Below are 23,518 nucleotides of genomic sequence, written 5' to 3'. Positions count from 1 at the left end.
ACAGCAGGGAGGAGGTGGAGGCTTGTGGGCAGAAGGTGATGCCTGGAGAAGCGGGTCAAGTGAATTTTAGGCTCAGCTCTGTGTGTCACGTGCTGTGTGATTTAATGCAAGTTACTACCTGTTCAAGGATTCGAGTTCCTCATCTATCAAAAAGGAAGCTGAAGCAGAGAATCTGAGACTCCTTAGGTTTCTAAAATGTGCTGATTCCATTTTTTTCTTAAAATTTCTAATGGAAGGGTATGTTTCCAGGGATGTAATTCAGTCCTATTAATGTTTTACATGTAAATGTATTATATTGACTTATGTTTCCATAACCATTTATATTCTACCCAGTATTTTCACATACATGTTACCCCTTACTCTTCACAACCACTTTTAATTCTCTTTTGTACAGGCGGGGGAACTGAGGCTGAATGAATGAGAGAGGGGAGTAGCCCAAGAAACCAAGCCCGCACAGCCAATGCGTGGCAAAGGGAGCCTTAAGTCAGATTTTCAGCTTCAAAGCAGGCCCTCTATCTACTTCAAAAACTCACCGCACTCCCCCGAGAGCCTATTCCCCTGTTTTCTAATCAATCCATGTTTAGGATGTAACAACTCAAATAGGGTATTAGAGAAGTTAAATGGGTTCAGCACTAAGGACTCACTAAAAGAGAAGAATGACTGCATTTTATTGAACCTAATTTGTGAGCCATCTGGGAGCATTACCTTCAGTGGGACACCCAGAACTAGTGTCCCCAGCTAAGAAACACTGATAAATAAAGACACCAGCATTAGAGTAAAATTAGAGCCACAGGGAGGTAAAGAATCTAGAGGCATGCAAGCCCTGGATGGTCTTTTTATTTTCTGGAAAGCACTTACAGGAAGTGACATGCTTGGCTTAAACGAAGTCTGCCATCAGACAAAATTATTACAGAAATTTCCTTTGGAAGAATCTTGCAGCAAATTGGACACTCCCACATTTGGTGTCTGGGTGGCTTAGTCCTGGTGACTGTATGCAAACTCACTCTTGGTATTAGTGAGTTAATTAGTGTTTTAATTTCCTCAGCCCTAAAACATGGTAATAATAATTTCCTCTAAGGTTGTTGTTGGGACAAAATGAGCAATGTGAGGCCTGGGGGTGGAGGTGGGTTAGGTGGCGTGTGGTTAACTCATTGCAGAAGAGCCAGACAGCAGAGCTTCCTGCTTCACTCAGGTCTCCATCTTACGCCCTTTCCCAGCTTCGATCTGGTATTCTCATACTTGACTAAGTTTCTGGCTTCTCTATAAACATCCTAAAGGTAATTGTTCTAACTCTCTCCCAGTTCTCTCCTTTTGTGGTTCAGTCCACCCAGCATAGTCTCTGAATAATACTTGTGTCGGACTTACTTGTCTGTGATCTGCCCGGCACAGATCCTCTGCAAGCCTGGCTGTTCGCATCCAGGTCTTTTCCTTTTCTTTCCCACCATCTATTCTCTCTCCTCCCCCTTCTTCTCTCTAAGACATGTTTAGAGAGCACCTGCTCAACTGTAGCCTCTGAGGCTAAGGGGCATAGTGGACAGATCACAATGTTGTCCAGGCAGCTCTGGGCTCAAGTCCTATTCTAGTTCAGCAGTTCACCAGCTGCTTGACTTTGAGCAAACTGCATCACCTCTGCGAGCCTCTGCTTCTTTACTTATAAATGTGGATCACAATATCTTCTTTGTGTGTTCGGAGTCAGGTTTATCATCATTAGCATATGGGGGTACTCAGTGATTTTTTTTTAATTCTCAGAGGTAGGTGCTAGAAATGAAGATGCAACCCCCCCCAAAAAATACATTGTTCTAAGCACCATAGGAGAATATAAAGAATTAGAGAAAAATGCAAACAGACAAATATAATAGAGCATGTTAAGTGATTTAATAAAGAATCCCTCTGTTCCCCAAAGGACCCAGACATTCGCACACAGGAAGGTCGCTGGTATTCTTCACCTACTGGAACCTGGTTCCCTGGCCCTCAGCTGCCTACTCTGATGTCCCTTGTCCCAAGCAGCAGAGGGCCTGTGTTGACCAGATGCCCTAGAGGACCTAATTAGGCTTTCTGGAGCCACTCAAATAACAAGATCCTCTTCCCAGGTCTCCCCTCTATTCTAGCTCTTTGCTCAGCCTTCTCTGTCCCAGCTAATTACATATCCACTCCCTCCCTCAAGCCTCGATCTTCTCTTATCAACCCTAGGTGTCTCTTGGATCAAATTCATTTTCTCCTCAACACTAAAAATAAAAATCCTCATGTAACAACTCCATCCGTTGCCTGGAGATAACATTCGGCTCTTCACACACAGGGAGACCTCCTCCAGCTGCCCCAATTTAATCCTGTTCTGTCGCTTCCTTCATTTTGAATAGAATACCTTTGGCAGGTGAGGTGTTATGAGCATCAGTGTGCTAAATCTTTAGTAGAGAGTAATTCTCCTGGGCATTTTTCTTTTCCCATTTCATTTTGTCTTGGATGCTGTCATAACGTCTACTGACATCTCTACACGTTCCCCTTGAGTTCATTGGCAATTCATTAATGTGTGTGCTCTGCAACAAACGTTTCTTGAGAACCTACCGTGTGCCAGACATTGGGCTGCAGCACTTGTGTGATGCTTGGGAGATAGGTAGGGAGTGTGTATGTAGAGGGGGATAAGCCAGCTATTTTGTCAACTTTGGCTGGTGTGCAATGATAAATGTGTGCGGGAAAGCAGGAAGAGGCTTGGCCATAAATGTGGATTTCAGCTGTCACCTTATATGCTCCACTTCTCTGTCTAGGAACCATACACCTGCCAATTATGGAGATTTTTCTAACAGGTTTGTGAGCTCACAATTGGTTTCCTATGTCACACTTTAAGAATAAGATGTTCCCAGTGTCACCTCTTCTATTTACATGGATACCCTCTGCCTGAGAGGACAGGGGCTCTTGTCATTGAATGCACATCTATATTATTCATAACAGTTCCATCTGTATATAATTAATTTCATCACTCAGTGATGTTACTTTTTAAAAGTCTCTCCCTTATAGCTTTTAGTTTCTTATTTATAGTCAGTTTTACGATAGGTTGTTCTATTGTGTCTACTTTTTGTATTTGCTTTTTTGTTAATTTTAAACTGACTCAAGGAAGAAAATGGTTAGTTATTCTTTCATATTTCAGTGTTTCGCTCTTTTTTGCTCAGCTCTGTAATTTTGATATATACACCTATTTTAAAAGAAACCACTATACAGTCAATGTTTTTGACTTCTTCAAGAAGCAATTTAAGTAAAAAGTTTCTATGGTAGATCCTGAATAGTATAAGAATTTAGGTTATTACTGTTTTAAAATGTTTCTTTTTACTAGGAAATTAGTGTCTTGATGTGCTACTCCATTACAAATTTTAAGGTTCAACATCTGATCCTAAATAGCACTTCCCCAGCCAAGGCATGAGTTAATCTGAGACAGGGGAGAGGCATTCAAGTACGAAGGCCCTCAAACATCTAGAGCTGCTCAGGCCTCACTGGACTGAGAAAAGGCCTGAAAATAGGCAGGTTGGTTATTAGTGTGCCCATTTTACAACTGAGGAAACTGAAGCCCTCAGGAGCTAAATAAACAGGTGCAGATGGCACTCTATGGCATCTGGATAGAAACACAGGTCTTCTGATTCTAAATTCTGTCATTCCCTCCCCTCCCCACGATATCACCTATGGCTTGTAAACATTCAGAATCAAGGTATTGTCTGCAAAAGGCCCAAGAAAGATGGAGAGGAGACAGGTCTGGGGAGAAGGAATGGCCATAAGGGCCTCTCTCGCACAGTCAGATTTATGGGGTTAGTTTTATGAAGAGCCTGAATCTGAAGTTCAAAAAGGTGAGAAGCTACACAGAACATACTGGAATGGGTGAGGTCCACAGCTGCGAGCGGTTGTGAGATGATTTACAGCCTAGGGGGGCAGAGTTCTAAGGAGAAAATACGATATTCTCTGGGCTGAAAAACAACATTTTTGGATTATAAAATCATAAGTTTTTTTTTTTTTTTTTTTTTTTTTTGCTGTATCACAGAATAGGCGCTGGTGAAGGGGAGCTAGAAAAGAAATGGGCTGCCTTATGAGGTCGAGGATTCCCCATTATAAAAAGCTTATGATTATTTGAATTAGGATTCAGTCAGAGTAGCAGAAACAAGTACTTCCTGGGAAGGAACACTGTAGCTGGGAAAGGGCTGACTTAGACGTTCTCTAGAGCCCCAGCAGAAGCTTAGAAACCGGCAGACCTGACTGTTTAGCACTCAGGTCACTCTGCAGCCAGGGAGGGCTCCTGGTGCACCTCGGATTCAGCTGCCATCTGTGCCTTTCTCCCTAGGGCTTTCCGTTCTCTAAGACCAGCTATGGAATAGGAAGGAGTCTCTTCAGCTTCTCCCTTTCTTATTTCCAAAGATCAGCACATCTTCCTTTTGCATTTTAAGGATTTATAATAGTATGTATGTATCATTATAAGCAAAAATAGTGGCTAACATTATAAATTTAGAATATGTAATGTGCCAGACCCTTTTACATGCATTATCTTGTTTAATTCTTACAACAATCCTGCACAGAAAGTATTATTGTTAGCTTAATTGTATCCATGTAAAAGTTGAAGCTTAAAGAGATTGATTTGCTTAATGGCAGGCAGCTGTTATGTGTTGGAGCAGAGATTCGAACCCAAGACAGTCAGCTTTGGAAAACAACACCATCACCACCACCAAAAATAACAGGTAAGGGGAACTACCACATGGTTCAAAACCCTCTCCAAGGTTTTACAATTGAGCACCTCGGTATCTAGCATCTCCTACTTCCTTTCAAGTTGGAGAACCTGTGATTGTATGGGAAGAAAGAGGGAAAGTAGAAGGATAAATAGAGGGAATCTGAGGGGAAAAAAAAAAACAGACAAGGAGGTGCCAAAGGGATGAACTGAACAAGCGAACAGAAGGGAGCAAGAATAGCAAGAAAAGATTTCCCTGTCTCATTACTTTCTTATTACTCAAACAGGAAAGGTATGATATCTCGCCTATGATGGCTGTAGATGAATATAAATTAATGTAGAGAGGGACAAACCAAATCAACACAATAAAATGAACAGCCAACAGCTCAGTCATTCCCATTGAAGACTTTCAAGCAATTAAACAAAATAAGTGGCCAGAAAAAGCTCAAAAGAACACCAAGAAATGGGGATAGTGGCTTTAGCAACTATTCAGAACATGTTCTGAGCCTTCTCAGGACAGGTTCCTGGGCCACTACAAGGGTGGCTATTGAGGACAGGCAGGCATTCCCCAGGACCACTTCCAGGAGACAACAACAGCATGGAAGCCTTTGATGATCACTGAAGGTATGCTGGTGTACAAAACTCTGGTTGCTGAAGAAATGTAACAAGGCCAGCGCTGCGGCCCAGCACTGCCCTGGGCAGCTGGTCTTCTGTGGAATGTCTGCCTCGAAGCCCTTCTCACCCAGCACAGGCTGCTCATTGTTCAAGGTCAAGCTCAAACAGCACCCTCTCTCAGCACACTTCCAAGCATTGTTTTTCTGGGCATATTTCTGTCTCTCTCTATAGTTATTAATTGCTTACCTCTCTGAGCTCCTTGATGGGAGGTATTGTATTCTGCACTTTTGCATGTTTCTGTTAATGACATCACGAGCACCTGGGAAACACTCTCAAGCATAGAGTTCACCATACTGCTCCCTCTTCTACACACACACCACCCTGGCTACTTAAGCCTGGAACCCCTTCTTTCTTGCAAAGGCTTCTCAAAGCTCTTTCTTTTCCATCTCCACTGACTCTGTTCATGTTTACTCCATCACCGTCTCTTTCTAGGAATAGATGATAACGTTCAAACATCGCCTCTACTACCTTCAGGGATGTGTGATTTCATCAGGGGATGTACCTTTAAATGCATAATGTGTCTCCACTTCAAAGGCATAGATTTTTTTCCAGTTGGAGAAGTGGTAGCTCCTTGGCACTGCCCTTGGAGGTGAACATCCCAGGGCTCCACCTCTTCCGAGGCTATGTTTCACATTAATTTTTTTTTTTCCCCAAACCCTGTGAATAGTCCCTCCCTCAAGAAGTCCTTAGAGCAACATTTGTTCTTCCTTCTTTGGCTTGTGGATTCACTATTCCTAATTAAATAAGCCAGTCGAATACTATGAAGCCCTTAACCTCAGCCCAGGCAGGAACCCAGACCTCTGAGTTGCCTCAGTGTCTAAAAACCAAGACTTTTAAAACAGAATATACCAATAGGCGATAAGGACACCACATACCCAGGTGATATTTCCATCCTTCAAAGTTCTTTTGGGCACATTGATCTTCTTAACAATCACAGAAAATAGATATTGTTTTTCCTGCTTTATAAATAATCCAGCAGAGGCTGAAATGACTGTGGTAACTTGGGAAGGGCCTCACAGATACTTAGTGGCAGAGTTTCGAATAAAATATTGGATTCTCCAGTCCAGGTAAGACACACATCTGAGAAAGCTTTGACTCCATTACTCTGGGTGCTCACTGATTTTAAACTTTTAAGTCATCACATATCTATATATTTTCAACCTCTGTCTATAGGCAGAATGCATTAGAGAGATTTATTAGACAGGCAATCTAGAAAAGATGACTGTTTTCAGAAGCTACTGCTCCCTAGTCCTCCTTAGGTAGAAAATCTTAATTTGTCTTCCCAAATTCACACTACCTCAGAGAATAGCTTTGTGGATGGAAAAGCAATAATAAAAGACCAAACTCAGTCCAGCATCAAACGATCCGTCTCTTCCCTCCATCGTGGTAAATCATGGGCTTCCCCTAGGTCAGGCAGTTACCTACACAGCCTATGAGTTGGGAAGGATGAGTGTTCCCTCCACCCCAACCCCCATTTCTCATTTAACTCTACTCATTAGAAGGAGGCTGGGGCGTAAGTCTGCTTAACGTCAATAAGCCACCAAGGAAATGCAAAAATTGACAGCCGAGGAATCCCAGCTCCCTACTTCCTACAGAAACCCTCTGAAAAAAGGTTTCTCAGCCTCCTCTCCAGGTCACTTAAATGAGTAGTGACATTTGAGTCCCTCCGAGTAATTAATTTCCTCTGTCTCCAATAGCTCCTCATATTTTTAATGAATTTTTACAAGTCTCAGATCCTCCAGCCTCCCTGCTCCCTCTCCCGTCCGCGGTTCCCCAAGGTCCCATAACAAATAGCTCCCACTCGCATGTGCCTTGCAAACTCACACAAACTGGAAATGATAAATACATTATCTGGGCTTTTTAATGGACCATTGTTTAATTTTCTATGCTTGTCTGGCTGGGGAAGAGATGAATATTACCTTGTGGAGAATAAGATTTCTATTCCATTTGTTGGGGGGTGGCGGTCAGGGGTAATCTATGGCAGAAAAGCAACACTCTGTTCATCCTAATAGGCAGTGCTGCTAATTAAAAGTGTTGGAAGGCACATCCATCCCCTAGTCTGTGATTCATTCAGCAATATCCTCGGTAAACAAGAAATAGATATTGGGATGAATGCTTATAATTTGTCAAAAGAATAGGCATTTTCAATTGTGTCTTCCTGGCTCCTGTATGAAGTACATAATTCAGTGGTACCATCATTTAAAAGTTTAAGACCTTAAAAAATAGTACATGCCCCTTAGGCTCGTAAATCTCTAAGTCTGTTTTCTATGTAGAAATATTTATCGTACCTGTGGTTTGACTTTGTTTTCCACAACTGAGAATGGTTTTCTTCCATTAGTAAATGTATTGAAATGGGAGGCATCTGAGAAAGAAAGCTAACAAAGTTCTGTTTAAAGTCAAGCCAATCTGAGATGATCTGTTAGAAAAGGGTAAAATCCAGTCAGGAAAACTTAAGGGTCCTAATGACATTTACTAGATACTTAAAGAAAAGGTGAAAGAGAATCAATATTCTCTTTCTCTAACCACAAATACAAAGTAGACCAGGAAAACACCAATTCCAGCGGCTTCACAGACCCTCTAATGGAGGAACACAAAACGTAAAAGCCATCACTTCAAGAGAACCCAGAGACATTTGTGAACATTTTTCCTAAAGACAAAGTATTTACTTGCAAGACCCAGCCAGACTCAAATATTTACCTTTGTGTTGTGCAAAAGAGTTCTTCAATCATGAAGACTTAGAGCCAGGGTTCACCACCATGTCTTGCTGAATGCTGAAAACAAACAAAACATGATATTAAAAAAAAGCAAACATTCATTATTTAATGGTTTTGTTTTTCTTCTCTTTCAGTCAAAACACCTTTACAAACCTCCTACCACATGCCAGGCACTGCGAATTCAGAGATGGATAAAACAAAAATACTACCGACAAAAAAAATCAACAAATGCAGACATTGTAAGTGTTAGGCAAGAGGTAGTCACAGAATACCTCTTAGGAGAGAGCCAGGATTTGTGTGTGTGCACGAGACGCATGCATGTGCCCATACCTACATATCTACACATGCACAAAAGAGTGTAAGAATTTTTAAAGAAATTCCTCACATTTGTAATTCATCTGACTCTCTTAAGGGCTTGAGCTCTTGCCTTGAAATCAGTAAAGAAGCGGGCACTGGAGAAAATGTCAAGAGTCTTAAAAGTGATCATACGCTTTAATCTGCAATTCCCCTCCTGAATTCCTTCTTAAGGAAACTATCATGAATGCAGACCCATATTTATGCACAAAGATATTTATCATAGTGTTATTTGTAAGAGGGAAACCAATAGAGGAATGATAAAGTGAATGTCAGTATTTCTACATAGAAAAATATTATGCACATATACAAATAATTTTAAACATTTTCAAGATATAGGAAATATATTTTGTATAGTATCGCAAAATTGTTGATAAAATTTGAGCTCATCTGTGTAGAAGGTGGTCTTAAAGAATAACAGTAGTTATCTTTGTAGTATGATTATAGGTTATTTTTCTCTTGATTATGCTCTCCAAATCTTTTACAAAGGTCATGCATTATTTTTCTAGGCAGAAAATAAAACAAACAGAAGCATCAGCTAAAATATCACAATTTCTGCACTTGTTTGCCAACTCTTATTTAGTTGGGGACTCCATGGTCCCCAGAAATAGCTCTATTCTGCAAGGGAGTTATCCATTTCCCTTTCTGCCTCCCCTCAGTTGTGAGCCCCTCCGATGAAGTTATTATGCCTTTTCAACCTTTGCTTCCCGTAAATCTAGCCCAGAGACTGGTATAGTTGTCACTCAGTGTTTGCTGCTTAAAGGAAGAAATGAGTGAGTGAATGAATGAACAAAAGACTTAATCAATGGAACTAACTTGACTAAAATTACATTAAGAAAATTGTTCATTCAGAATAATCAGTGACAATAAAAAGTTACATTCCATTTGCATTCACAGAAGATAAAGGAAGATGGAAAGCAGAGAGATAGCAATTTTTCAGAGAAGACAGTAAAACTGAGAAAAAAAGAGCCTATGGTTAAAAAAAAAAATCATCTTCATAATGGAATATCACAGCCTAGTGAACTTCCAATGTATTCCAAGACCAAGAATCTGTTTAAGGCAGGAATATTTATCTAGTAACAATATCCCATTACAACAACTCACTTATTTTAAACATTTGGAGTTACATATACATAAACTAAGTAGATGCTTGTTATTAGTTTTAATCAGCAATGGCTGGTTGACTCCCTGCTCAAGGAAAAAAAAAAAAGTTACAAGATAGATTATTGTAGTGCTTTATAGAAATTCAATTTAGTCTACTCATAAAACTAGTGAAATATAGCCAGGATATTAATTTATAGTTACATTTCTCTAGAGGTAGACCTGGTTCGAATCCCATCTCTGCCTTTTAAGAGTTAGGGAATCTTGGACAAGTTATTTGACCTCCCTACAATTCAGTTTTCTTATATATAAAGTGGGATAACAACAACACCAACCTGATAGGGTTACTGTAAACAAATAAACAAACAAACAAAATGAGAGAAAGCACAGAATTCAAAAGAGGCTTCAAGCTCATGTTTTTTTACATAAAGACCAGAAGTTCCTAAACACATACCAGCCTTCCTTTGCCTTATATGCCCTCAAGTAGCTAAGAGCTGCACAAATATTATTTCATTTCATCCTCATAATATTTGTTGTGAGAAGGTCCTGTTTTTCTACTTTACAATCCTTTCTATTTCTATAAAATTGGTAGTAATGTCCTCTTTTTCTTGTCTGATTTTAGTTATTTCATTCTTCTCTTTTTTCCTTAGTCAATCAGATAAAAGTTTGTAAATTTTGTTGATCTTTTTGAAGAACCAACTCTCAGTTTTGTTCATTTTCTCTATTGCTTTTCTATTCTCTATTTTGTTTGTCTTCTGTTTCCGCCTTAAAGATGAGGAAACTGATACCCATTTTTTTTTTTTTTCCTAGGGCCATGTTTTATTCAAATAATATCTCAGCATTTCCTCAGAGGAAGACATCAATGTGCTTAGTTTGGGTGTACCATTTCTTTTTTTTTTTTTTTTTTTTTTTTTTATATATATATTATTTTTTTTATTTCAGCTCATCATGGGGGTACATAAGTTTAGGTTATATACATTTTCCATGTCCCACCCATCCCCCCGAGTCAGAGTCCCAAGCGCGTCCGTTCTCATTCTCCCGACAGTGCACCTGGCACTCATCATGTAGTCATACCTCCATCCCCTCCCCCCCCCCACCTCCCCGGGTCTGCACCTTCAAGCATGACCATTCCCCAGAGGGTGTGCAACGCACTCATCATGTAGGCATACACCCATCCCCTCCCCCCACCCCCCATCCCAGTCTGATATCCAATTGGTATCCTTCCCTGATGTACATTTAGGTGATGATCAGGGAAACCAGTTTTCTGGTGAGTACATGTGATGCTTGTTTTTCCACTCTTTGGATACTTCACTTAGTATAATGGGTTCCAGCTCTCTCCAGGAGAACCAAAGAGATGTCGTATCATTGTTATTTCTTATAGCTGAGTAGTACTCCATGGTATACATATACCACAGTTTACTAATCCATTCGTGGATTGATGGGCACTTGGGTTGTTTCCACATCCTTGCGATTGTAAATTGTGCTGCTATAAACATTCGGGTACAGGTGTTTTTGTTAAAGAATGACTTTTGTTCTTCTGGGTATATGCTCAATAATGATATTGCTTTTTAAACACTTAATAAGTTTCTGAGCTAAGATTCAAACCGAGAGCATCTGCTTCCAAAGTCTAATCTCATTAATTATTATGAAAGGAAGGCATGGAATCTGGGCTTGTACCCAGGCTTTGATTCACAACAAAGTCCAGTTTACAATTTTACTTTGTCACACTATATTATTTGAAATGCTATGTCTTGAATTTTATTCCCTCATAGTCATACTTATATTATCTCTTACTTATTTTCTTATTAAATAGTTCAAGCATGAAGTTGACTATAGACATAATTAGAACAAAATCCATGTGCTGATCCCCAACTTGGTCAGATATTACCATTCTGCCTTATTTGTTTAAGATCCTTTTTTATTAAAATAAAACACTGTGGATATAAGCAAAGTGTCCCAAGCATTCCTCCCCAATTCTACAAAGATAACTACTCTTTTAAATTTTGGGGCATGTTTTTCTGCTTCTGATATATATTTGCATCCATAAATGATATATAGCACTATTTTTCCCATTGTAAAACTTTGTTTAAATGGCATCCCAACTGTAGGTAGACATCCATTTGAAGCCTGATTACTTCTTCCAGTATTATGTTTTGAAGATTTGAACACTTTGATAGAATTACATTTAATTCTTTAATTTTAAAATTTCGATAGCATTTTATATCATGTGTTTATATTTTGTGTTAATCATCCATATTGCTGGGCATTTGGGAAGTTTCCAAATTGTGCTAATATAAATAATGCTGCAATGGACAGTGTATACTCTTTGGACACATATGTGTGAGATTTCTCTGTGGACTTCTTGGGCCATTGAGTATATGCATCTTCAAAATTATTAGATGTTGCAAATTGCTCTACAAAGTAGCAGTAGCATTCATACTAATCCAGCATTAGTTCACATCATTACCAGCATTTGGTACTGTCAAACTTTTTAATTTTTTCAATCCGACAGATATAAAATATCTCTGTGTTAGCATGCATTTCTCTAATTACTAATGAGACTGAACATTCTTTTATATTTTAATTGGCCATTTAGGTTTTTTCCTTCTGTTGTTTGCTTTTTCATATGACCTTTTTCCTATTGAGTTGTTATAGGAGGGAAACAATACACACTAAAAAATAAGAGAGTAAAATACCTCGTATGTCAGATAGTTATATGTGCCATGGAAAAAGTAGAAGCAGGGAAAAGAAATTAGGAGTGCTTAGGGTGGAAGTTCAATTTTAAACAGTGTAATTACAGAAGATCTCACCAAGAAGGTGACATTTAGCAAAGTTCTAAAATTGGTGTAGGCACAAGTCTTGGGAAGAGCACTTTTTCTAAGTGGAAAAAACTGAAAAACGGTAAAATAATAATATTTGACCAAGATATGTGATAGTACACAGGGTCTTGTTATAATTATGTTCTATATTAATTTATATGTATTGGATACCAATCCTTTTGCAGTTTTATATGTTGCAAATATTTTTCCTACTCTGATGCTTATTTTTTTAAGTTTGCTTATAGTGACATATACAAATTTTAAAATTCTAATGTAATAAAATATATTCATATTTTCCTTTAAGGTAGGTGCTTTTTTGTTTTATTCAATAAATTCTTTCCTATACCTGGGTTATGAAGACCTATAAATAGTCCTATAGATTCTTCTAAAGTTTTTAAAGTTATGCCTTTCACATTTAATCTGCTTGGAATTTATATTGTTTATATGATATAAGGTCAGGATTCAGTACTTTTTCTGTATAGATATGCATCGTTCTGGTACCATTTATTATATAGCTCATCATTTCAACTTTGATTTGCAATGAAATGTCTATCACATTCAAAATTTCCAATCTGCAAAGTCTATTTTTAGGCTTTACGATTTGTTCCACTGGTCTAGTTTTCTATCCCTGTGCAAATGCCCACACTATCTTAATTACTACAATTTTTTCCTAAATTTTCATAGCTAATAAGGTATGTTCATCCATCTATCCATCATCTATCCATCTATGCATCCATCCATCCACCCGTATCATCTATTCACCATCCGTCCATTTACTTCTTTTAAATACACACTAGAGATTTAGAGTTCGGATAAAAATTAAAAAATGTTCATGCTTAAAATCTAGCAATAGTTTACAACATTTGGTAAAGAACCTCATGCCCCAAGTGGGTGAAAATGGAACCTGTCCTCTCCAGGCTGTGAGTACATACGAAAGGCTGTTTGCAATGGTCTGAATGTTTGTCACCTCCCCCTACTTTCATATGTTGAAATCTTAACCCCCAATGGATGGTGTCTGGACGTGGGCCTTTGGGAGGTAATTGGGTCATGAGAGTGGACAGCCCACATGAATGAGACTAGTGCCTTTATAAAAGGGACCCTGGAAATCTCTCTCCATTCTTCTACTGTGTAAGGATACAAGGAGAAGTCAGCTGTCTGCAACCCAGAAGAGGGCTCTCACCAGAACCTGCTGCCACCCTGGTCTCAGACTTACAGCTTCCAGAAATCTGAGAAATAAATGTTTGTTGTTTAAACTGCCTAGTCTAGGGTATTCTGTTCTAGCTGCCCGAACTGCCCAGCTATTGTAGACACTACTGTAGTCACCTAGAAGAAGTTTGAGCACAGTGCATTATGTCTGGTCCTTTACTGTGGTCTTAGTCATGACATAGGCCTTAGACCAGAATGAGACTGCGGTTTGTTAGCTGAGAGAGTCTGGAGGCCTAGAAAAGTCTCTACCTCTGAAGGTTTGGGAGTAGGTTCAGAGTTCTCAAGCACAGCTCCCAGAAAACACAGATGTTGTATAAACTATAGATAATGCACAGTTAAAATTATATAAGCACTATCTTTGCTATCTTTTCAATTCATTGAGTAAATAAATCAGTGGATAGTTGCTTTTTAAAGTTTGTTTGTTTTATCCCAGTTTTCACATCCTTGGTGGTTATCACCACTACTCTGCATGAGAATTTAGCATATTTCCTTATTAACACAATAGGCTCTGTGATTCTGGACCAGTTAGCCTCCCTTTCTAAACTTTAGTTTCCTCACTTTAAAATGGGAGGATATGTAATTGCAGGTTTGTTGTGACATTAAGTACTGTATTAAAAGTACCTTAGTATAGTGACTGGTGTGTGGTAGGCATGGAATAAATTGCAGGCCTTATAATTAGGCTTGTTAGACAGATAACTCTATGTATTTGCAAAAGATCTGAAGATCTTTGAGACATGCCTATGCCCTGGCACCTACCTAGGTCAAGAACCCCTGTGTCTCTATGTTCCTGCCTGAACCGTATAGAGGGCACATGAATTCAGACCACAAGTCCCAGTTCTGGCCCCAGGATTTTATCAACATGAGGGCTGCTGCCTGTGTCCCCATGAGAGCCACCATATACAAAAAGCATCAACATGGCCGGGCGCGGTGGCTCATGCCTGTAATCCTAGCCCTCTGGGAGGCCGAGGCGGGTGGATCGCTCGAGGTCAGGAGTTTGAGATCAGCCTGAGGAAGAGCAAGACCCCCGTCTCTACTAAAAATAGAAATAAAAATTATCTGGCCAACTAAAATATGTATAGAAAAAATTAGCCGGGCATGGTGGCGCATGCCTGTAGTCCCAGCTACTCGGGAGGCTGAGGCAGTAGGATCGCTTAAGCCCAGGAGTTTGAGGTTGCTGTGAGCTAGGCTGACGCCACGGCACTCACTCTAGCCCCGGCAACACAGCGAGACTCTGTCTCAAAAAAAAAAAAAAAGCATCAACATGTTGGGGTTACCTCATCTGCATATCCCCAGAACTCTATAGCCAGTTGGGTGGGGGCAGCAGAGCTGGCACATACACTAATTATATCTAGGGTTTGCTAATTTACATACATCCATTCATAGTAAAGTGTGAGCAGTAAAACCCCCAAGGGAACCATCATGGTATAAGAGTCCCCCGCTGCAGAGTGTGACGATCCTGAGGTTTCATAGTTCCCACTGCCAGGGCCACCAACCCTCCTCCTTCTTAATGTTTCAACCAGTCTCTGGCCAGAGGTTTGGAACTTGATGCAACAAGAGCTCCCATGCTGCATCTAATCTGCAGTGACAGTTTAGCAGCAGCCAGGACGGTGACAGCATTCATAGCTAAGAGGCAAGCAGCTAATAGGCAAGCAGAGGTATCACCTAGAGGGTAGGATACTACCACCCTTTACCTGCACCCCAGGTGAGTATGTTCATATGTGTGGTGTGTGTTGATAGAAAGGAAAGTTTAGTTAAGAGAAGTTAGATACTTTTATGTTGGATACTTCTTTGGTTTGTTGAATGATTTTATAATAAAAACAAATAATTTGAAAATGTTACCTCTGTTTGGGTTATGTTCATTACATCAAAGAAAACAGATAAATATAACATCATCTATGGGTCTTGGACTCTCAGTAACTTTGACAGACTGATCCCCCTGTTCATTTATTTAGTCATCCATCCATTTATTCTCACTCAACAAGCATTTATTGAGCCCCTCTTATATTCCAGACCTACTTTTAGACTCTGGTGATGTGCTGGTGGTCATGGCCAAATGAGGACAGCTAAGTAAACAATGGCAAAAGATAGAGATGGGTACTGGCTAATATGAGGGTACAGATGGGGCCACCTTGGGAGGAAGTCCAGGTAAAACAAAATAAAACACCAAACACAGCTTTGGAACTATTGCCCTGTTTGTTCCAATGATTTTGGGTCTTCTATCATTTGTCCTCTCTTTGCTTCTACATCTTGCAATGAATGCATCTCTTGTCTTCATGTTGGTCTCCCTGCACTCTGCTTGCTTTGTTTGCTCTTTCTCATGATGGGATAGGGGCCTCTTCAGCTGTGACTTCCAATGCTTCTAAACACACAGTTTCCCCCACACCCTGGAAATTCTCATTCAAAGCACCCCAGTTCTGTTCTCTGGGAGCCTCACTCCCACCCCTTCAAGTTGTATGCAGCAGCCCCTCTGTGGACTGAATTCTGGGGAGGCTCCTGGGTGAAAGTTCCTTTGCCCCATGACCTGACATCTCCAGATGGCCCCTGGAGGCACAAGCCCCCATCACAGGGCTGCCGGCCATGTGTGTCTGATGGCTGAAATTAAGGGCAGCAGGGCAGAAATTGGATCTGCTGACACCACAGTTAGACAAGCTTGCACCAAGGCTGTAAAACACCCTTGGCGGAGCATACCAGTAAATTGTCCTACTAATTAGTTTATTATTTCATTTGAGAGATCAAATACATAAATAAAATTAATAAACCCTGCAAAATAAGTACAGCACTGGAAATAAAAATATTTCTCAGGTCATTGCCTTAAACACAGATATTACATGCTAGAATAATGTTAACACAAGAAAAGCAAATCGTGCTGCTGTATAAGCTGGAATGCACCAGCAGCCAGGTTGGAGTTTGTGTGTGTTCGTGGGGAGGTGTGTGACGGACCCTGGGATAGGTCAGAAAACATGAATGATGTTCTCTACTCTGCCATTACTTGCTGTGTGACCTTGAACAAGTCAACTTCCTTCCCTACCCCCACCAATGTGCTCATTTACTCATGAGTAAAATAAGAGGGTTGGACTATTTCTGAGGCTTGCTCCAGCTATGAAATTGCATGGTTATGGGAATCAAATGAAAACGAAGGCTTATTAACTTAGTCAATAAAGAACACATAATAAAAATCAGCCAGGTGCAGTGGCTCACACCTATGGTCCCAGCTACTTCGGAGTGGGAGGTTTGCTTGAGCCCAGGAGTTCGAGGCTGCAGTGAGCTACAATTGGGCCACTGCGCTCCAGCCTGGGCAACAGAGTGAGACTTTGTCTCAAAAAAAAAAAAAAAAAAGAAAGAAAGATAAAAATGAAATAAAATCTGAGAACCCATTATAATATCCCAGTATGGGTTTAAGAACTTGGAGAGATATTAGATAATTCCTAACCCAACACTCACCTTACAAATGAAGAGATAAGGGGATGGAGATTGTGCTGAGGACTTTCACCTATTGGTCCCAAGAAACAAGCTCAGAAAACAAATAAAACGTGGCTAAAAGAGCACAGAGAACAGCAACACTAGGTTTCCTATTCTTAGTACAAGGCTTTGCCACCAAACAGTGTTTGATCATCCAGCCTCTTATAGGGACCCCAGGCGCAGGCTGCTTACTGCCTAGTGCTTGCTGGACTCCTGGGAGGCACCCTGGGTAGTGGGCCCTGTGTTGTGCTCCTTTCATACGCTGTTCACACAAGCACAGATGGCAAAAGGAGTAGCGCAGGCGAGATGGATAGATCGGCTTGGGTGATTGCTCCAAGACGTCAAAGCACACGCTGTGTGACAGAGTCACCTTTACCCCAAAACACTCCATCCCCAGGCTGGGAGCGCTGCCAGAGGGCAGCGTGCAGCTGAATACCTGCTTCCCCTATCTCGCTGGGCTGAACAACACGTCCTCTCTCCAGAGGAACAGCCCCTTCCCTGAGGAACCCCAACACCCAATGACTGGCAGTCAGAGTCACAACCCTGCAGGGCTATCCCAGCTTGAGCTTCCCAGGAAATTGGCTGAAGTCTTTGCTCCGGCTGTATCACTGCTTCCTCCTCTGCCCAAGCCTGAATCTTTCCCTTCCTAGTAAATTTCCTACATGCATATGCAACACAAAGCTGGCTACCTGGATAAGTGGACTCGCAAGGGTGTGAAACCTTCAAAAAACAATTCAACTCAGGTAAAGAAATTGTAGGATATGATAATGCATTTGTATAGGATAAGAAACTTAGAAATGAATCGTTCCTCACCATGAGACTTCTGGCCGTGCAGAGTTGGGGCAAAAATCAGGTCCTCGTAAAGAAATTATCTCACCCTGTCTAAAACTGTGCCCCGTTAGGGCAGATTGAGTCCCAAGGGATCAGTTAAGGCAAGGCGGCAGGTAGGAGGCACACAGTGCAATGCGAGGACAGGAGCACTGGCACCAGACAGAGCTGCAGTCACACGTTGCCCCTCCCTGTGCAGCCTTGGCCATGGCACTGAACCTCAATAGCCTCAGTGTCCTTGACTATAAAATGGGGATAATTCCTATCTTGCATGACTGTGTTGACATCAGATACAGTGAGACTTTCTCTACCATTATCCTCAGAGATAAAATCCTGTGACTTGGCTGGATAATGATTTTACCTAAGAGGTCTTTGAAAATCTCTTTTGTGCAGCCCTTAGCTTGTCTTGGAACTCACTAGAAGAGAGTAGTCGGTTCTCCCTCAGTGTCCTCAGAAGATTGGTTCCAGAAACCCCCAATACCAAAATCTGCAAATGCTTAAGTCCCTTATACAAATTGGCATAGCATTTGCATATAACCTATGCACATTCTCTCATATATTTTAAATAATCTCTAGATTACTTATAACACCTAATACAATGTAAATGCTTTATAAATAGTTGTTATACTGTATTTTAAAATTTGTATTTTTTTTCTTATTTTTGTATTGTTATTTTTATTGTTTTTTTTTTCCCAAATATTTTTGATCTGTGGTTGGGTGAACTTGTGGATGTGGAACCTGAGGCTGCAGACGGCTGACTGCCGTGGGTTTCTGGTAGAGGATAATGATGAAAGAAAAGGTCCAGGTGAATTTTGGCCTCAGGAATAGAAGGAATGTTGGGGCTTGAGGGTGACTGTAAAAATGAAATACCCTGAAGTTTGGAGATTATCAATTGCCATAGCCCAACAGCTAAACTCCCAGAAGGAAGTCAGAGAGATTCCTGGCTGCTCAGGGTTTGTTTATTAAGTGCTCTTACCTCCTTTTTTTGAGTGAAGAGAAACAGATCTATTAGCTTAAAAAAAAGCTGTCTAGAAATTATGTCACTCATTCATTTGGTACATAACCATGTAGGGCAATGAGACAACCACTCTTTAGAATCATGTATAAAGAATGATGCAAGCACAGTGGGAGAAACATTTAGCATCTGGTGGCAGACCTGGCAGAGAGACAGAGAAGGCTTCTCAAGGAGGTGATGCATAAGCTGAATCTCATCTAGGCGCCTGGATGAGAAAGAGACTGGTCCAGTCCAGATGGGCAAGGGAATAGTGCAGTCCAGATGGAGAGACCAGCTCAGGTGATTGCCTCCAGGCACTGAAGGACATGGCATGTGTACAGATCATCTATGGGAAATGCAATAGTTGGGAGAAAAGTCATTTGATATTCATTTTTGACTATTATATTGAAATTCCAAATTCTTTCTGCTTTTTCTCTGCCAATATTTTAGTATCACTTTGCAATTTGGACCACCATATTTGATATCAAACTCAACCCTCCTAAGCATTTGAAAAAAATCATTATATCTTAAAGGTGGGTAAATAAAAGCTCAGAGGGAAGAAGGAAATTGTCCAAAGTTACACATTAGTAAGAGATCAAGGTAGGACTCAAAGGATTTATGACCTCAGATCATCCACTTTTTTCTACTAAACATCAGTAACCTGAACATGTATTACCTGATTGCTTTTGTGTTTCACTACACTGTACAATACTTTACTTTGTTCATTATATGTTTTAAATTATCTATGGTAATGGCAGTTGAATATATTTCTCTCCCAATATTTTCTACTATATGGTTTAAAAAAAACTACAATCCATTGCTCAATGTTGAATAATAGGCATATTAAGATATATCTCAAGCTATATAAACAACCACTACTGGGGTTAATTTGTATTATTTTATAGTATACATGTGATTAATCCTTATTAATATTAAAGTCTTCTGTGTTAGGGTACTATGTATAATTTTAAAATGGCCTGATTAAAATAAACAGGAACTGAGAGAGACCAAGGGCTTCAAGTAGAACGTGTGTTCAGTTCTCAAAGGTCAATTATTAATATAAATATAAATGCAAGTGAAAGTTGACAGCATGTGGGGTGTATGGGAACAAAGTCATGCTGAAGTGTGAGAGTTTATAAGGAGCCAATACAGAGCAGTAAAAACTATGTTTTTGGAATGAAATAGATCTCAGTTCTGCCACTTCACTGCTGTGTGACCTAGAACAAGTCCCTTAGCTGTTCTGAAGCTCAGTTCCCTCTTTTGCAAAACAAGGCTGTTCTGGGATTAAATAAAAAAAAATAGATGTTGACAATGGTTTGGCACATGTTAGCATTTGGTAGATATTAGTTCTCTGAGCCACTGCCTCCACGTCTTTAGTTGATCTAGAAAATATTGCTTTGTGGGCGCAAAGTCAAGTTTACGTAGACAAAGCAAATAATTGATTTTTTAAAACTCAATTTGCTATAGTACATTTAGGAAGGAAGCCATATGAATGTATTCAAATAACTCTTAGACTTGTAGATTGTGAGCTATTTCCTCTGCAAATTTGGATTCTTGGCACATTGTATAATTATTTATCTTTCTTTTCCAACATATGCATTGCTAGGTAAATTTCTCCTTTTAAATTATTTTAAGTACTATGTAAAAATTTTAAACTTTAAGTCAAAATAAATTCAGTGCCAGAAACCTGAAACACACCTTTAAAAGGGTAATTTGCTAATATATAACAAAATCTTTAAAATTTGGTTAAACCTATTACCCACTTTCAGGGAAATTCATCCTAAGTAAATAATTGTGGATGTGTTCAAATATTCACATAAGGATGTCTATCCATCCTTACAATAATAAATATTAGATATAGAGAGGTTCAACAACAGTGGTGTGGATAAATACATTTTGATCTATCCATATTATAAAGCCATTAAAATGATAATGAAGAATATTTAATGCCATTAAAATATTTTCTAAACATTTTAAGTGGGAAAAAATCATAGGACAGTAGAATGTACAACATGAACCAACTTTTGTAAAAAGTACTTAAATATATAAGAAAAAGATGAAAGGTAATATATCAAATGTTATGAATGGTTATCACTGAATAATAAGAGTAGGAGAATTTTATTTTCTTCTTTTTGCTTATTTGTATGTTCTAATAGATATAAATAAACATACTTGTATATTCTAATATTTATATCAGAAATATTTATCATTAATTTAGAAGGCACTGACCTTCTCAAGTTCATATTAAAAGCCATGCCATAAACAACATGAAAACACATAAAACATTCTTCAAAAGCCTATTTGTATGAAAATATTTGACAAATGCAATATGTTTATTCTATAAAAAGTTAAGAAGACTTAACTTTAATTTTTTATTTTATTTTTATTAACTATATTTTTTATTTCAATAGATAAATGAAGAAAGGGCATGAATAAAATAATTAATACAATGGATAAACAAACGTGGAAATAGTCAAGTTTAGAAGCAATCAAGTACATAAAAATTAATAAAATTTCATGGCTTTTTAACTTATTAAATTTATATAGTATAAACAAAAAGGAACAACTACTTAATACTCAGTGCTAGAAGGGAGAGAAATAGATTTTTGCATACATTATAGTTAGAAGTTTAAAATGGTACGATATCTTTCCTAAAACACATGAGCAATATGTGTAAGTAGCCTTAAATATTTGTAACTATTGACTGATTGATTGAATGATTTTACTTTTGGGAATTTTTTTACTGACGAAATCTCTAAATACAGAATCTATATTATGAACAAAAATGTTCAGCGTAGCATAATTTATGACAGGATAATTGGAAACAACTTAAATGCCTATTTGTAGGGGAATAGCTTTTCATTACAGAATAACATGTAGCTGTTGAAGCAGTATTTCAGAATGTTACATAGTAAAATAAAATCTATATGATTTTTTAAGTAAAAAAGCATGACTTACAACAAGTATGTGTGTACACCCTCAAACACATACACATACACACAAACACGCAATCACAATCAGAAATAGATGGCAAGGAAATACACCAGGCATTTTTAAAGGTGTTATTTTTGGATTGCAGAATTGAGTTTTTCCTTCATTGTTTCTTTTTTTAATGGTTTGTGTGTATGTGTGTTTCCATGTGCATGTGTGTGTTTTTCAAATTTCCTTTAATGGGTGTGGGTTACCTTTGTGATATGGAAAGGCTCCTCTATGAGACAGAAAAGTTTTTGATATTCTTGCGCCCTTGGGAAAGTCTAGAGGAGCTAGCCTTTAACATAGAGATAGTTAGAGGATCATTTGCCCATTTAACTGCCTAAGTTAAGAAAGTTGCTACAGGAAAAACACAGCGATAGAAGTTAAAGGTAGTTTGCAATCAATTTAAAGTCTGATTGGTATCTTAAATCAATTTTATGGGGAGCATATTCAGCTGCAGAAAACCATGCAAGGAAATAGGAAGATAAATGATATTTCTTTATCTTTTAAATGTGTGCTCAGGGAAAAAAAACTAGGAGGGTGACCATAACGAACAGACATTAGAATACACTATCAAGGCAAGCACGCATAATATAATTCATCGATGTTCTTTCCTCAACTAATTTATATTTTTAAAACAAATTAGAGCCATATGTATGGGGGTCAAAAAAGTGGGAATTGGCCACTGAGCTTCCTAAGAAATCGGCTTTGGCCTTGCTTGCTTGTTTCCTGGACAATTGAAGCGAGAGAGAGATGTAGGTGGATCAGTGATACTTAGGAAATGTTTGTGCAACCAGTACATCTGTTAATATCCCTTGCCACTAATGTAATTTCCTCATGTCAGAAAATGGCAACACCATTCTACAAGTTACTCAGGCCAAAGACTTTGGAGTCATTTTCAAGTCTTCTATTTTTTTTTTTCAATCCCTACTTATAATCCATCAGCATATTCTATTGGCTCTACCCTCAAAATATATTCAGAGTCCAACCATTTCTCACTATTTCTCAGGTTGCAACTCTGTTCTGAACTACCATAATCTTTCACCTTGATTATTGCAGTGATATGCTTAGTGGTTTCCTGCAACTTATCATCCTCCTTCAGTGTATTCAACAAAGCACCTAGGCTAATTCTTAGAGAGAGAGATCATGTCATTGTTTTCCATCTTACTCAGTAGAAAAGTCAATTAAAAGCCAATGTATTTATCATGGCCAGGAAGCCCCTGCCTTGATCCAGCTTCTGGCAACTGCTCTGGCTTCGTCTCCCATCATGTTTCCCCTTCCTCAATATGCTCTTTCTATTACTGGTTCCAGGGCTGTTCCTACAAGATGCTAGGCACTCTTTCTGCCTTAGGGTTTTTGCACTGGCTAGTCTCTTTGATCAAAAAGAACCTTCTTCAGACATTGTGTGGCTTGGCTCCCTCACTGCCTTGAAATCTTTGCTAAAATGATCTTCCATTATTGGATGACCTGCCCTGATTATCCTACTATATGAGATTGCAGCCCACATCCCCAGGGCTACTGCTCTGCACAGCTCCAAGGAGTGGCATTCGTGTGTGTGGCATTCGTATCACAGTCAATATGAACTGTGCCCCTTGGAGCTGGGCAGTGTGCAGACTGAGTTGTTATACGCGGTGGCCCTGTCTCTTTGCATCTCTTCTGGTGCATTCTTCTTCTTCACATTACTTAATACTACCTGACA

This window comes from Lemur catta, chromosome 3 (assembly GCF_020740605.2).
Source record: "Lemur catta isolate mLemCat1 chromosome 3, mLemCat1.pri, whole genome shotgun sequence".
Lineage (NCBI taxonomy): Eukaryota > Metazoa > Chordata > Mammalia > Primates > Lemuridae > Lemur > Lemur catta.
The sequence above is the reverse complement of the archived record's forward strand: the minus strand, read 5'-3'. Positions refer to the sequence as shown.